The sequence below is a fragment of the Rhineura floridana genome, chromosome 2 (assembly GCF_030035675.1).
Source record: "Rhineura floridana isolate rRhiFlo1 chromosome 2, rRhiFlo1.hap2, whole genome shotgun sequence".
NCBI lineage: Eukaryota > Metazoa > Chordata > Lepidosauria > Squamata > Rhineuridae > Rhineura > Rhineura floridana.
Window position 1 is genome coordinate 68,188,167 of NC_084481.1, and position 17,607 is coordinate 68,205,773.

General features: G+C 41.5%; 1 protein-coding gene across 1 annotated transcript in view; it reads left to right on the forward strand.

Annotated features, from left to right (window-relative positions):
- The window catches only part of LRP1B (LDL receptor related protein 1B), a 524,827-nt gene that overhangs the window by 253,989 nt on the left and 253,231 nt on the right, over positions 1 to 17,607 (forward strand). The gene's annotated exons all lie outside the window — the stretch shown is intronic.

Here is a 17,607-nt window from a genome sequence, read left to right on the forward strand (position 1 = left end):
TGTAAAAATACAATTTAAAATAATACAGTAACTAGGAATGCACATTACAATTGCTACAACAAACAGAAAAACCATCAATTGGCCTGCCAAGACCCTCAGCAATTATCAAGTGGTCCTTGGGGGGAAAAGTTTGGGAGACACTGTCCTAAAGCATACTTGATTTCAGTTGGGAGATTTAAAGTACTGCAATACTAGAAATCACTAGAAATAGGAAGTGGATTTTTAGTTCCATATAATAATATTGTGTAATTTTTGAAGAACTAAATTACATTGTAGATTACAGTAAAACAGGTAATGGGTTAGGTCATGAATTGCACTTAAGGCACAAGATAGCAGAAGGTAATTTTGCTTGCTCTGGCCAATCTAATTTCTACATGTGTTGCAACATAGGAAGCAGACCTTTAGTATTGTGGCAGCTACCCTTTGGAATTCCCTCCCCTTCAATATTAGACAGCATCCATCTCTGATGTCTTTTTGGCACCTACCAAAGGCCTTCCTCTTTCAGCAAGCCTTTTAAGTAGAGACCTTATCCCAGTCTGCATCTGTCTTGGAATAGTTTTTAAGATATTTTAATATTTTAAAATATTTTAAATGTTGATATCTTGTTTTTAAGATGTTTTTAGTGTTTTATCACTTTTTTGCTAGTCACCTTCTGGGAGGAAGAGTGGGATATAATAATAATAATAATAATAATAATAATAATAATAATAATAATAATAATAATAATAATAATAAATTGATTGTAGAGGTGATAATATTAAATTAAAACATTTTATAATATATTTCTCTTAGGCTCAGAGGATATATAATGGTGTAAGCATGGCAGCTGAGATATTTAGCCTACCCTATGACTCTGGGAGTTTGATTCTTGCCCTAGTTGAGATTGAAATGGAGATTTCTCCCTCCCAGGGACTTGGAGCATTAGAAAAAAGTCCCCACTGGTGTCAGTTAGGACTTTTTCTAAGGCTTCTAGCCATGGTTGTAGGGAGTGGGAGCTGATCTCCATTCTGATCTTTGAGGGGGGATGAGGAGCCTTCCCTTTTCATGCACTGCTTTGACAATGAGAACTAGGTTCCCTCACCCCTGTAATTAACTAAGGGAAAACAAGGTATGTACCTACTTACTATATTTTTATTGAAAATCTAGTTTTTCATCAAAATATTGAAAACAGAACTGATGATATGCAATATGTTTAATCTACATATTCAGTTCACTGAAAAAAATTACCACTCAAAAAGGAACAATTTGTTTATGGATTTCACACATCCCTAAAAGCAAATGGGTTACCCAAAGCCTACATGTAATCTAACCTTTTTTGTGCATGGAAACCAATTCGTGACTTATAAGTGTCTTCTGTTAACCTGGTTTCCAGTTTACTAAAACAGATTTACAACTCACAAGCACCCCATTATCTATCTAACATGTTTTCTGCTCACTAGATACAGATTTACTACCTAGAAACAACCCATTATCTAGTATGTTTGCAGTTCACTGGAAACAGATTTACTACTCATACACAAGCCATTATCAAACATAGTTCCAACTCACTGAATATTGATTTTGAATTCATAAACAGTCTATTATCTGACAAATTTTCAGCTCACTGAACAGATTTGCAACTCATAAACAACGCATTATCTAACACATTACCAGCTCACTGAAAGTAGATTTACAGTTTATAAACAACCCATTATCTAACATGTTTCCAGTTCACTGAAAACAGATTTAGAACCCACGAGGATATCAGTAACTGACAAGTCTTAACCACCATAAATAAATATAAGAAAAGTTTAACTTACAACATTTTCAGTTAAACGTCATGTATTCTGTATTCACTTTTTCAAATTAAATACCATATTGTAGCCATGGAGTTAATATTTTTTGAACCATGAAGTGTTTCTCTCTGCGTGTGTTTACCATGAAAGATTGTTTACATTGTTGCAGTGGTTTATAGGATCTCTTGCACATGAGCACTACCAGTGGAGAAAAACATTTTAGATAGGAAACTATGGTGGTCTTTGAGTCAGTGCACTGATGGTTGTTAGTAATAAACTTCTTCTTCTTCTTCTTCTTCTTCTTCTTCTTCTTCTTCTTCTTCTTCTTCTTCTTGTCTTTGTCTTTATTAGATTTCTTACCGACCCTTTGTTGGGCTGGTGACCAGTAGGCATTACTGTCTCTAGTTGTTTTCCATGAAGCCTGCAAGTTTGAAGACGTAACTGTGGTTAAGGGGGAGTTATGTCTATGCCCTGTCTGGGAACGGACTGCCAGGGCCGTTGCTGTGGTAGCCATCTGATAGCGACTGGGAAAGTTCTAACAGAGTCTGTGTGTTGTCCTCTTCTGAATTATGCCTCTGAGCTGAGAGGCTGTTTTTGTGTTCATCTATGGAGAGAGATGTACCAGAAGGGGGGTGACTGAAGAATCTCTACATATATTTACTCTTAAGCCTCTGGCCTTAATGTCTTTCAATAAAGACTCTTAACATGCTCTGAAGAAGTTTCTTGCTCAACTTAACTCCAAAGTAATGTATGCTGTTTCACACAACAACGCACACAAGCCAACACCCTTCACCATAAGGTTGCAGAATGGTACATAAATAATTGTCTGGAGCTGTAGATTAGTATAAGGTAGAAAGTTAACAAAAGCCTAATCTTTTATGTTTGAAGAGGTATAGTAGTATTGATTATATGTTTATGTCTGTAAGAATGCACTGCATCCTTTCCAATAGCCACAGACCCTCTCTGTAATATCTGTGTAGTAGCATGGGGGAAGAGCTTGCAAAAATCATAAACCTGGATATAAGGTGGGAGATAGGTTTCTATTGAAATAATAATAATAATAATAATAATAATAATAATAATAATAATAATAATCTCACCTAATAATAATGTGCTCTACGTGGGGTTACCCTTGAAAACAGTCCGGAAGCTGCAACTGGTACAGAATGCGGCGGCTTGCCTGATCAAAGGCAGCTGCCGGCGAGATCACATCACTCCAGTGCTGAAGGAGTTGCACTGGTTGCCGGTTATTTTCCAGGCCCAGTTCAAGGTGTTGGTTTTGACCTTTAAAACCCTATACGGTCTCAGCCTAGTTTATCTGAAAAAGCGCCTCCAGCCTCATCAAGGATGTCACACAACAAGATCAGCCTCAAAAGGCTTCCTCTCTATCTCACCAGTTAAAACAGCTAGACTGGTGAGAACTAGGGAGAGGCTTTTTCTATTGTGGCTCCCACTCTGTGGAATTCCCTCCCAAACAATCTCTGTCATGCCCCCGCTATGATGAGCTTCTGCTGGGCCTTGAAGACCTGGCTCTTCAGACAGGCTTTTGGAGTGGGTTAGTTGTTTATATTGTTGAGATTTTAATGTTTTAATGTATTTGTATGTTTTTATTCTATACGTTGCCCAGAGTGGCTGGACAACCAGCCAGATGGGCAACTAATAAATCTAATAAATAAGTAAATAAATAATAATATAGCATTTGCATTTATAATAAAATTGTAGTTTATAAATGGGAGATTTATAGGTAGAGTTCTTCTACATCATAGATTTGAGGGCAAAGACCCATTTATTATGCCTATGTAACTCTGTAAGTCACCATGTGCAATGATGGTGCTGTTTAAAAAATAAAAGTTATGCAGAATGCATTGATTGTCCTGCCAAAGGAAAAAGACATTTTGGCATGTAAGTGGTGTATAAATCAATAAATATTAATAGCAATAGCAATATGTTGCTATTTTAAGATTGTTTTCTTAATGGTAACATTTGGGGATACAACTTCATTTTCACTTATATTTAGTTTAAAATTGTTACGGGTTGGATCCAGACTTGTAATTAGTGGAGTTCTGCTTGCAGTGAAGGAAGGAGATGGAGAGATTATTTTCCCTGGGTTCTACTTTACCCTACATTGCCTTGTGCTTCCAAAAAAACTACACTGGATGATTTTGTCTCTCTGCAGGTGATAGGGAGAATTGGTGAAAATCACTTTTCCACCATTTCCTCCAGTGGGGATTCTCTCTGATTCTTCCTTCCATTCATTGATGTGCAAGTCTGGGGCCACATTCACACTATAACTCCACTATTATTCCACTTCAAACAGTCATAGCTTCAGTGGTGTAGTGGCAAATTCAGAAGTTCAGCATGCCCTCAAGTTTCACCTTCTCTTCTGCAATTACAGAACCAAAGTAAAACTGCTGTGTACATAGGGTCCCCACATCTCTCTCTCTGGGGGCTAAAAGTTACCAGAAACATTTTGATTTTAAAAATTCTGAAATGAAGCCAAGTGTGGGACTAGGATTTGGGAGACCAAGGTACTTAGCCATGAGCCAATCAGTATACAAATGGAGGTGTGTGTTAGCTGCCGAGAAGAGTCTTCTCAGTGTCTGACTCACCTCCTTTCACTTTGGTTGGCTCCAATTAGCATGAGAGGACAAGGAAGACTGTTAGCCAAGTGACAAGACTCTTCTCAGTGGCTAACTTACTCCCCTTTCATACTGATTGGCTCATACATAGGGATGCTGCTCATCTCTGCTCCCAAAAAAGTAAGGGGTTATGATCCCAGATAACTACACCCCTGTGTAGCTTCCCCAAAAGAATTCTGAGAAGTGTAGTTTGTGAAGGGTGCTGAGAGGAAACAGAGCTCCTAACAGAGCTATAATTACCAGAGTGGTTTAGCAGCCAGTCCCTCTTCCCAGAGAACTCTGGGAATCATAGTCTGTGAGGGGAATGGGGTCTCCTAATAACTCTCAGATTCTTTTGAGGAAGCCATGACTGTTTAAAGTGCAATAATAGTTGAATAAATGTATGGTGTGAATGTGGCCTGGATCCAGCCTATAACTGTAAGCATATACCAGACCATTAATTTAGGGAGTAATCCAACTGGTATTTACACCAGGGTACAGCTAATACAGCTGACCGTGGCAGAAGCCCCTCATCCCAGCTCAGCTGCAGCAGAGCTGGGGCCCTGCCAGCCCAGCCAGGAGTCCACCGGGGAAGCCCAGGCCAGCAGAAGGGGTGCCTGCAGAAGTCAGCGGAAGTCCTCAAAAAGGGGCATTCCAGGGGCGTCTCAGAGGAGGGGCTGAGGGAGGACTTACACAACATCCATCTCCTGTTTGGGGCACTCCAATGGATCCCAATCTGGGCCAAAGTTACACTGAGAAAAAGATGGTGTAAGAAAACAATTACAATGGAAGTCTGTGGAGAGCACTTACTCCCCGGTAGAGGTATTCATAACAGCTGGCTTTTACTTTCTGGTCCCCACATGTTCAGCTGGCCTGGAGACTCCTTAATGACAGTTGGATGCTGCAGACCTTCCTGCCAGCTTCTCCTCCAGTGGCACCTCTTCCTCTGGCTTCCCATGAGTTGGATTGCTCTGCCCATTATGTATGGACATGATGGGTGCCTTTTTTTATGTGGAATCCGAAGAGGATGTGATAAAACATGCCAAAATATGTGAGATGTAAATATATATGTAAATATATGCCTCTACAACAATGTCTCTTTCACATCAGTTGATTGTTTTAAAAAGTTGTCATGCTCTAAATTACATGCCCATCTTTGCTCAGACTTCACCTTCATAAACTCAATGTGCCCTCAGTTTTCTCACCCCTTGCAGTGTGCCTCCATTCCATGTCACTTTTATATATGGTCATCTGTAAATCTAGGCTTTCCTGTTTCTTCATTAATCTGTGACCTTTTTTAAAAAAAATACACATGAAAATTCACATCTAAGTAGGTATTCTTAAGCTTATTTTCTCTCCAAATACTTTTTTTGAATGCAATATTTCACTAGAACGCTTGAGAAGTGCAAAAGCAGGTGGATAACTAAGTTCCAATCTGTAAATTAGTCTGGATGATGCAGATTAGGTCATTCCATATCGGGATTCACAAAGACAGAATTCTTTAAGTGTCTATACGCACTAGGGATACTCTTGTTCAGGGCTACAGCCAGCCTGGAAAAAGGATCCTTGTCTTTTTTGAGAGGGGGGGGAATAGAGGTGTAGTTGTCCAGGGTCTTAAGGTGTCTTAGACTCTTTACATATTTGGGATCCAGGTTCCAGCAGGGTCCGTATGTCTCCAGCATCCTATGAGCCAACCAGCATGAAAGGGGAGTGTTTAGCCAAGGATAATAGTTTTTTGTCTTGATTCCTTGGTGGTTCCTGCTAATTGGAGCCAATCAGAGTGGAAGTTGGTATTAGTTCTTACCTCCAAGTTGCAGAGAGTGAGAATTTTGTAAGAAGAGACCGTGATTCCTGATGATAGTGACCCATCTACATAATCAAGCAGTTTGGTAGCAGCAGGAGATAAATGTGTAGACACTGAATTCAGTAGTTCAAGCGATATCTCTGACAGCGAGAAAGAACAGTCAAATAGTGACAATGAAAGAGAAGCAGAAAGCAGTGTTCAAGTCTGGACAGATTATTGTATAATCTTAGAAGGGGGTGTGGCTATGAGGGATCATAGCTGTGACTAAGAAGGGACTGTGCACTTCTGAATTCGCCACTACACAATTGGTAGAGAAAGGAAAAAAGTATTATTTTTTTCTTTTCAACATCTCTGAGATGTTTCCCTGCTGTTCAATATATTACTACTAGAGGGCTCAGTTTGGGGGTGATTTTTCAGTTCCATAATTTAATCCCATAATGTTGATTGTGATATCGTGGGAATGGTGGCTCTGGAGTAAGAAAGCAAAACTGAATACTTTTTGCTTTTCATCCTCCTGAAACATCCCTATATAGCAGGGGAAGGATGCTCTTTAACTTCATTGCCCACATTTGCCCCTAACATGCACATATACACACCCCAGATATTTTCAATAAGCTGTTAAGGCACACATGAGGAATCTTTGATCCTCCCTATGTTGCTGAACTACATTTCCCACCAGTTCTAGCTAGGGGTTGAAAGTTTTGTCTGTTTTGGTTCTCTTAGTTTCTCATTTTTCCAGTCTTAAATTCAGTTTTCCACATTTCTACAGGAATTTGCAATTGAAAAAAATCCTCATGACAATTCTCCAGCTTTTTAGTGTGAATTTCTCCTAATAAGTACATTTTGGTAGGCAGTTTTGACTAATGTATGTTTGCAAGCAATCTCATCATATAATGCATTTTAATGTTATTTTTACTCATATATTCATTTTATGCACACTTTCCCCTAATAAATGCACTTTTGTAAACATTGGTTGGTGAACTCCACTGCAAAATTCAGATAAGTGTGAATTTCAAAGGGTGGCTGTGGGCGCAATCCTCCTGATAGATGGGCTGAGCTGAGGGGCTTCAAGATATGGTGTAGCTGAAGGGGAGAAGTAAGGGTGTTGGCACCACTAGGCTACTCCAGCAGAAGTCCCCCCCCCCTGTGCAGCCAGGGAACTCTGCCACCACCTGTGCACAGCCAGGATCCAGACAGCTCATCTGAGACCAGCACAAGTGAAGCTACAGGAGGCCCCAAAAGGGGTGTTCTGGGGGGTGTCGGGACAGACCCAAGGGGAGGGGACTTATGCTGTATCCTGAGCCCATTTGGCTCAGTCCTGCAGCCCTCTGTCCTGGCATCCGATACGTCAGGAAAAGGGGTAGCAGAAGGAAACATGCATTTCATTTCATCTTGCTTCACCCTGAAGACACAGCCAGCATGCTTCCTTCCCAGAAGCTCCTGGATAGAAGTTGGATGTGGTGGCTCCTTCTGCCAGCATGTGACATGTTGGATTGCACCTGTGCTTCAGTTCCTATGTTGTTTCAGAAAGTGAAAAATTGATAGTTTGGCTTGAAACATGAATCTAATTTCTTACCCATTCCTAGTCCCAGCAAGCATCACCAATGGTTAGGGATTATGAGAGTTGTAATCCAGTAACATTTGCAGACCCATAGGTACCCCATCTCTTTGTTAGGGGTTTGAGCATGCCAATGTCTTCCCACTCCTGTCCACCATTCCCTCTCTCCCCAAACTGACCCTGCTATTCCATGTCTCACCTTCTCCGAACCTACACTCCATTATCTTCTCTCCTCCACTTTCCAGCTGGCAAACTATTCTGTCTACTTTTAACTGTAGACTATTAGTCTGCAGTTAAATTCCCATCCATTCCAGCCTGAATGGTCATGCTGGTTAGGGCTGATGGGAGGCACAGTCCAAAACATTGGGAGGGACACCAGGTTGGTGAAGGCTGGAGTAAACTGCCCGCCAGTCTGCATTAGACCCTTCCTCCTACACCACAAAGAACTGAGAGATGGCCACGCAAGACTAGCAAAATCCAGTTATAGCTGTGATTGGGTAATAGAGTGTTTGTCCCCTTCTGCCCCACAACTAAATATTACAGCTAAGACTGGAATTCCTGTTTTTGGCAATTCATTGTGAACTGGGAAATTTCCTCTCTAGACACAGGAAAATTACTCTGATATATTATCCCTGTGCTATCAACATTCTGTACATTTCTATGTCCTGAACATTTTGTATGTCTCAGAGGTCATGGCTCTTTGTTGGAACTTTTTTTTAAAAAAAATCTTTTAATTCACAAATACTGTATATGTAGTTCTGCATACCTAGGGAATCCATCAAGTATGTAGCATAGCTACTGTAGCTCCTAATTTCCTTTTCTGGATATACAGATAAGAGATTTATTCTTGTACGCAACCCATTTTCAAAATTTGAGCTTTTAAAAAAAAAAAAAAGCTTTGTTAAGTGAAGCAATTAATTCTAATCAACTACATAGTAATTCTATTGTACACAGTTTTTTGCAATCTATAAAATTTTAATCTTCCATCTTCACAACAGTTCTGTGGGCTGAATGATTAATATTCTGTTTTATAAATGGGGAAATCTAGCTGGAAAAAGATGACCTGCCAAAGTCACACAGAATCCTTAAGGAACTTGATTCTTTTCAAGTTCATTACCTTATCCACTGGACTACAGTTCCTTACAATGTAGTTATGAAGAAAATACACAACTTTAAAAAAATAAGATGGACAGAAGAAAGGATTTTAAAGGATTGAGTGAGAATAGCTGGTATTAATTTAGCATCTAGGCATTTTTGTGTTTTTTTCTGTATATGGAAAATGGTATTGATTTACTTTTGTCAGTTTGTCGCATTTTTCATAATATTAGTGTTCTGAATAGAAGGGCTGCCTAGACTACTTATACCTTTAAGCAATAGGAGTTATAGGAGAAAAACCAATTTGTCCTTAACACAAAGTGACTGATTTTGTATTGCATTTCACAGTTCTCCACTGACTAAATCTGTTATGGTTGTTCAAAAGTATGTTACTGTTGCTTTTAGCTGAGTGGCTCCAATTTAACTGTCAAATAAGCATTTAGATTAGCATTTATCTTCTAGAGTATTAATCACAGTATGTGTTTCCCATTCTCATAACATTTTTGAACTTCTGTACAAGAACATTTTTTCTTATAAAACCCTAAGATTTTTGTTTTTTCACAGCAATTTCATCACAAATTGAATATAAGATGAAGTCTGTGAAAATCAAGGAAACAAAATAAATGCCTTTACTAATAAGCTCCATTGTTCTTTTCGGGCATTCCCCTTCACACGTTCCCCACTGCATGATAAGGAGAACAGAGCATGCTTGTTGGGCTCCAATCCCACTGTCATGTTCTCAGTGGCCCAACCTTACCGTCCTTCATGTTTTAGCACTGGACGTCAGCAATGGGGAGGCTGCTGTATTTGTGTATTCTCTCTATGTGATTTAGAACATTGAACAATCGGGGCTTTAAATTGCTTCGGAAGTGTACGTGACTATAGCACCCCTTTGCTTCTGCAAATGTTCAGCCTCGATATATGGAGAGCATCAGAGCTGAGCTGTCAGGAATGCAATTTAGGGTACAAGGCTAGTGAATGTGGCTCACCTTTCCTCCCTAATGTGATGGGGAATATATGTTAGGAATGTATTGAATGAATTCTTGAGACATACCTAAAGCTTCCGCATGGCCCATTACTTCTAATTCATTGGTTTTTAAATTGTTTCTCAAGGAATTGAGCTGTTCTGTAAAAAAAAGAAAAGAAAGATGGGTAGTGGTAGGCAAGCTTCCTGCACAACAGCTTGCTCCCCTGTACAAATCTTACACAAAGTTTTTTGTAGCTGCAGGAAAATGGTGGGTATTACAGGGTGTACTATAGGACAATAAGAAGGGCCAGTAGGCTAGGTCTTCACAAAATCTATCAACCATGGAAATAAAATGTGTCTTCTGTAAAGGCAAGAGGAGAAATAAATATTCCTGCTGCACTCCTGGCTCGCTGAACTGGGGTTATAAGCAATACTGGGACCACTGAAAGGAATTTATTCACACATGGGACACAATATATGCATATTTAAATATATTGGTGGTGGTAGGAGTGGTGGCGTTAGCAAGCACCCATATGGTGTAAAGATGTATAAAAACATAATCAAATGGTGGTTTGGTGCTAGGAATCTTAAGAAAAAATCATTTCTTTACTTAGTTTACGCTATATGAAACAGTTGCTTGGATTCTGAAATCCCATGAAAAGAACTTTTCTCATGCGACAACCCTGATGGTGATAGGAGAAGGCAATACCTTCTTCCCCTCCAGCTCTCCATGTCCCCCAAAATATGTTGTGGATGGCTTGGACTAGGGATAGGCGAATCTGTAATTTTCAGTTTTCTGTTTTGTATGTCTTAAGTTCAGCTTGCCCAATTTCTTCACGAGTTTGCAAATTCTTTAAAAAAAGGTCCTCATGAACATTCATTAGCATTTTAGTGCAAATTTCTCCTAATATACATTTTTTTGTGTGTGGAACACAAATTTGCAAAGCATTTCCACCTACTATAAAGCATTTTGTATGTTATTTTCACAAATATATGCATTTTATATACATTTTAGTACATGCATGTTTTGACCACAGTACTTCGGTAGAAAATTGCAAAAGTCAAAGAAGTGCAAATTTCCAAGGATGTCTGTGTTTCAGTTTGCACATTTTTCAGAAAGTGCAAATTAGGTAGGTTAGCCTGTAAACACAAATGGAATCAAATTTCTCCCCCATCCCTAGTTGGAGCACCTGTGGGAGGTGGGTGTGGTAGGCTGTAGGGTGAATTATCAAAACTAGCACTGCCAGCAGGATCCTCCACTGGATCAAAAGCTTTTCTATAAACCAAAGTAGCCCTTCCATTTAGAAAAGGCAGCTAAGAATGGTAATATAATTTGGTCAATAAACTGAGTTATTTTAAACTTGGCATTTCTGAGATTACATTACCAAAATCCTGAAAAATGGCTTTATTCCTAACTTCCTTTATGATGTGTAATGAGAGTCCTGTGAATGGTGTATGCAATTATTTATTTATTTATTTATTGCATTTGTATACTGCCCCATAGCCGAAGCTCTCTGGGTGGTTTACAACATTAAAAACAAATATACAAATTTAAAAACACATTTTTAAAAAGCAATTTAAAAACACATGCCAAAATGCCTGGGAGAAGAGGAAAGTCTTGACATGGCACAAAAAGATAACAGTGTTGGCACCAGGCACACTTCGTCACAGAGATCATTCCATAATTTGGGGCCACCACTGAGAAGGCCCTCTCCCTTGTTGCCAGCCTCCCAGCTTCCCTCACAGTAGGCACCCAGAGGAGGAACTTTGATGTTGAGCGTAGTATACGGGTGGGTTTGTGTCAGGAGAGGCATTATATATTTATTACATTTATATACCATTCCATAGCTGAAGCTCTCTAGGTGGTTTGCAGTTCCATCAGGTTTTGTGGTCCTAAGCCATGTAAGGCTTTATAGGTTAAAACCAGCACCTTGAATTGAGCTTGGAAACATACAGGCAGCCAATGCAAGCAGGTCAGAATTAGTTTTATATATTTGAACTGTGTGGTCCCTGTTACCAATGTGGCCGCTGCATTTCGCACAAGCTGCAGTTTCCAAACCGTCTTCAAAGGCAGCCCCACGTACAGCAGATTGCAGTAATCTAATTTGGAGGTTACCAGAGCATGGACAACTGAAGCCAGGTTATTATCCCTGTCCAGATAGGGGCGTAGCAGGACCACCAACCAAAGTTGGTAGAAGGCACTCTGTGCCACCAAGGCTACCTGAGCCTCAAGTGACAGAGATGGTTCTAGGAGAACCCCCAAGCAACAAACTTGCTCCTTCAGGGGGAGTGCAACCCCATCCAGGACAGGTTGGACATCCACTGTCTGGTCAGAAGAACCACCCACTAGCAGCATCTCAGTCTTGTCTGGATTGAGCCTCAGTTTATTAGCCTTCATCCAGTCCATTGTTACAGCCAGGCACTGGTTCAGCACATTGACAGCCTCACCTGAAGATGATGAAAAGGAGAAATAGAGCTGCGTGTCATCAGCATACTGATGGCAACGCACTCCAAAGCTCTGGATGACCGCACCCAACGGTTTCATGTAGATGTTGAACAACAGGGGGGACAGAACTGACCCCTGCGGAACCCCATACTGGAGAGTCCAGGGTGCCGAGCAATGTTCCCCAAGCACCACCTTCTGGAGCCGACCCGCCAAGTAGGGGCGGAACCACTGCCATGCAGTCCCTCCCCCTCCCAACTTAGCCAGTCTTCCCAGAAGGTCATGGTCGATGGTATCGAAAGCCACTGAGAGATCAAGGAGAATCAACAGAGTCACACTACCCCTGCCTCTCTCCTGACAGAGGTCATCATACAGTGCGAACAAGGCTGTTTCCATGCCAAAACCAGGCCTGAAACCCAACTGAAATGGATCCAGATAATCGGTCTCATCGAAGAGGGTCTGGAGCTGGCCCGCAACCATTCATTCAAGGACCTTGCCCAAGAATGGAACATTTGCTACCGGCCTATAGTTATTAAGATTTTCTGGGTCCAGGGAGGGTCTCTTCAGGAGTAGTCTCACTACCGCCTCTTTCAGGCAGCCAGGACCACCCCCTCTCACAGAGAGGCATTAATGACTTCCCTGGCCTAGCCGGCTGTTCCATCCCTGCTAGCTTTTATTAGCCAAGAAGGGCAAGGATCCAGCACAGAAGTGGTTGCACGAACCTGTCCAAGCACCTTGTCAATGTCCTCAAGCTGTACCAACTGAAACTCATCCAAAAAATTGGGGCAAGGCTATGCTCTGGATACCCACTTGATTCACCTGCTATAACACTGGAGTCTAAGTCCTCGTGGAAGCTAAAGATTTTATCCTGGAAGTGCCTAGCAAATTCATTACAGTGGGCCTCAGATGGTTCTACCATGTCCTTGGGGCCAGGGTGTATTAGCCCCCAGACAATTCTGAAGAGCTCTGCTCGGCAGCAGATTGATGATTTGATAGTGGCAGCAAAATATTTTTTTCCTGCCCTCATTGCCCCTAAATGTAGCTTACCATAGGCACTTACCAGTGTGTAATTGCATCCACCAGGAGTTCGTCTCCATCTGCACTTAAGCCATCTCCTATATTGTTTCATCGCTCTCAGCTCTGGGGTATACCATGGAGCCATATGAACTCTGCGAGGGCGCTCAGGAGCAATCATGTCAACCGCCCCGGTCATTTCTGTATTCCACAGTTCAACCAGGATTTTGACAGGAGTGCCAGCCCTATCAGCCAGAAAACTCCCCACAGCCCTTTGGAAACCATCTGAATCCATTAATTTTTATTTTATTTATTAATTAGATTTTTATACCGCCCCATAGCCGAAGCTCTGGGGGCGGATCATCTTAATAGGTCCCCACCCTTGCAGAGGGGAAAAGCTGCTGTAAGTCTAAACTTCAGCAAGCAGCGATCTGTCCATGACAGAGGGACTGATGTAAGGCCCCCCACATTCAGATCACCATCTCCATGTCCAGTTGCAAAAACAAAGTCTAGGGTATGCCCTGCTACATTCATTGGGCCAATGGCATGTTGGGACAGTCCCATGGTTGTCATGGAGACCATGAAATCCTGAGCCGCCCTGGATAAGGTGGCCTTGGCATGGATGTCGACATCCCCCAGAACCAACAGTCTGGGGGATCTCAACAGTACACCCCAAACCACCTCCATCAGCTCAGTTAGGGAGTCTGTTGGGCAGCGGGGTGGGCGGTATACCAACAGAATCCCCAGTCTGTCCTGCTGACCTAACACAAGGTGCAAACACTCCAGATCAGTAGTCACATGGACAGGGTGCTTGCAGAAGAAGATGGAGCTCCTATAGACTGCAGCAACCCCCCCTTCCTGACCCTCAGGTCTACCCTGATGCTGAACCAGGTACCCTGGCAGACATAGCTGGGAGAGACTGACTCTTCCCTGCTCACCCACCCAGGTCTCGGTTACAAGTTTAAAATTACAAGTGTAAAATTATGCATATTGGAGCAAAAAAATCTTAATGTCACATATACGCTCATGGGGTCTGAACTGGCGGTGACCGACCAGGAGAGAGACCTCGGGGTTGTAGTGGACAGCACGATGAAAATGTCGACCCAGTGTGCGGCAGCTGTGAAAAAGGCAAATTCCATGCTAGCGATAATTAGGAAAGGTATTGAAAATAAAACAGCCGATATCATAATGCCGTTGTATAAATCTATGGTGCGGCCGCATTTGAAATACTGTGTACAGTTCTGGTCGCCTCATCTCAAAAAGGATATTATAGAGTTGGAAAAGGTTCAGAAGAGGGCAACCAGAATGATCAAGGGGATGGAGCGACTCCCTTACGAGGAAAGGTTGCAGCATTTGGGGCTTTTTAGTTTAGAGAAAAGGCGGGTCAGAGGAGACATGATAGAAGTGTATAAAATTATGCATGGCATGGAGAAAGTGGATAGAGAAAAGTTCTTCTCCCTCTCTCATAATACTAGAACTTGTGGACATTCAAAGAAGCTGAATGTTGGAAGATTCAGGACAGACAAAAGGAAGTACTTCTTTACTCAGCGCATAGTTAAACTATGGAATTTGCTCCCACAAGATGCAGTAATGGCCACCAGCTTGGACGGCTTTAAAAGAAGATTAGACAAATTCATGGAGGACAGGGCTATCAATGGCTACTAGCCGTGATGGCTGTGCTCTGCCACCCTAGTCAGAGGCAGCATGCTTCTGAAAACCAGTTGCAGGAAGCCTCAGGAGGGGAGAGTGTTCTTGCACTTGGGTCCTGCTTGCGGGCTTCCCCCAGGCACCTGGTTGGCCACTGTGAGAACAGGATGCTGGACTAGATGGGCCACTGGCCTGATCCAGCAGGCTCTTCTTATGTTCTTATGTTCTTATGTCATATTGGCTGCGTCATCCACAATTAAATCATGAATGAGGGAGATCTTGTTATGCACCCATCTGGTGTTTAGGAGCAGCATCTAGAGGTCTGAGAGTTGGCTGATAGGGCAACCAACAAACCTGCAGGTGTGGGGAGGACCGGAACAAGGCACAGTCATTAACTGCCTGGGCCGCATTCCCCTTACCTGGCAAGTCCTCCTCACAATGCCATATCTCCCTCTACCTGTCGCTACACTAATTGGGGCCCCCTCAAGTCTCCCCACTTGGCTCTGTCCTCTCTCCCAGGCACATGACTCAAGATCCACAAAAAGCCAGGCAATCTGCAAAGCAGGAGCCATCTCAGCCAGCCAGCTTGTGTATCCCCTGCAGGGAAGGGACAGGTGGATGATACCAGCAACAGCTGGCTGAGTACCTGGGGGCCTGGGCCTGCAGAGCAGAAGTCTAACAGGGAGAGGGTGGTGGTGGTGGTAGCTCAGCAGCAGCAGCGGCAGGCAGGCAGCAGCAGCAGCAGCAGCAGCAGCAAACGGCTCTCTTTCTTCCCTGAACAATGGTGGTCTCCTTCCTCCTGCAGGCACTGGGTCTATAGTAGTACTATAGTATTAAATCTCTATTCTAATAACTTTGTTGTTGAATTCAGTGTCATATTTTCTAATTTTACAAATTACATATGAATGCTTATTTCTTCATGCTAAGTAGTATCTTTCTTTTAATGTTTGCAAAAAGAATCTAATCAGACAGTGAAAAAATCTGTCAGTCAGGAAACAAATTCTTCATCCTGCCAATTTATTCATTGTTGTCATACCTTATTATTATATGTTTGGAGGGGGTGCAATAGATTATTTGTTGCTATCTTAGGAGCCCAGTGAAAGAGCAACGAATTAATTAGTGCTCCCATTGTGCCATTTGTAATTTGTGTGAACTGATGAATCATATCCTCAGATGGTTTATTGCTTTTAAAACACTGCTTTCATCTCAGTCACCAAATGGTGACCACCTGTTGTCTGTTACAAATATTCTGTATGAACAGATTGTCAAAAAACAACCTCATTCCCAGCATCTGGGCTAGTAAAATGACTGACAGACTGGTCCTAAAAAGGTAAATTGTGTGAACACAATGAGTGAGCATAGCAAACAAGAAAACAAGTAGGTATTTAATATGGTTCAAATGTCTCCAAAAATGCATTGATCACAATTTAGCACACAGTATTCTTCAAGGGTGTACTTTAGCCCATGGAACTCTGTAGGGTGAATTGCACCAAATTCTGTATTGGACTTTTAGTATGTATACTGCTGAGAGAAGAAATTGTATATGTTGTTGGAATTTGTGCTTTGTAATCTTCCATTATTTGTGTGTGTGTAAATATCCAGCTTACATTCAGCTCTTCAGCTGCTTTCAGTTCATCAAGCCTCAATATAAGTTTTTATTTTCCAGACTCATGGGGCACAGTTCAATATATGTAGAACCTAATTCACAATATTCAATTCACCGTGTTTTATAAGGACAGGATGGGGGGGAATAGCTGTCTTCCCTTCACATAGATTTTTTTTTAAAAAAAAAACTTTAAAATGCCGAAAACAGTGAAAAAATATTATGTTGAATCAGTTGTCAACTTAAAACATGGGAGAAATTTAAGAACTGAGTTTTTGTTTTCTAGTAAAACTAACCAGTTATGAAAATGTCAATCATAATGACTAGAGCTTTTCAGCTGTTTGCTTTGTATATGCAGAAGAAAGGATGTCTTGTATGATTTCATCAGTTATTAGTTATTTGCTGTTCTGTTCTCTAGGCAAGTCAAACGAAGAGCAGCATGATAGTATTCATAGACTGCATCTCATTGGTGGGATGTAATCCATCTTCTTTAAGTTCAGTAAAAGTGATAGATGGCATTTGGCAATGTAATGATGTGATCACTGTACCATTGGCTCTGTAAATCATAAGCTGTTGCTTTTTGTTGTGTAGACAGTTAATCAGTTATATAGCATATTACTGATTTAATTCAGATTGTCAGTAGCAGATGAATAATGTGAGTATTTGTATATTAATATCATATTGTATTAGTGTTCACTTCATTTGAAACTCATAAACTGTTGCTTTGTGAATAGGATAAAATAAATACGATTGGTGCCCTGTGCTAAGAAACCAAAGTGCTTGTAGGGATCTCAATTCTCCAGTGACTTTTGAAAAATGAAATGGACTGCCTTCAAGTCAATTCTGACTTATGGCGACCCTATGAATAGGGTTTTGCATGGTAAGCAGTATTCAGAGGGGGTTTACCATTGCCTCCCTCTGAGGCTGAGAGGCAATGACTGGCCCAAGGTCACCCAGTGCGCTTCATGGCTGTGTGGGGATTCGAACCCTGGTCTCCCAGGTCGTAGTCCAACACCTTAACCACTGAAGGGTCATATTATTTCATTTCTTTCCCAGATAGCTCTGCGGACCCCCTAAAAGACC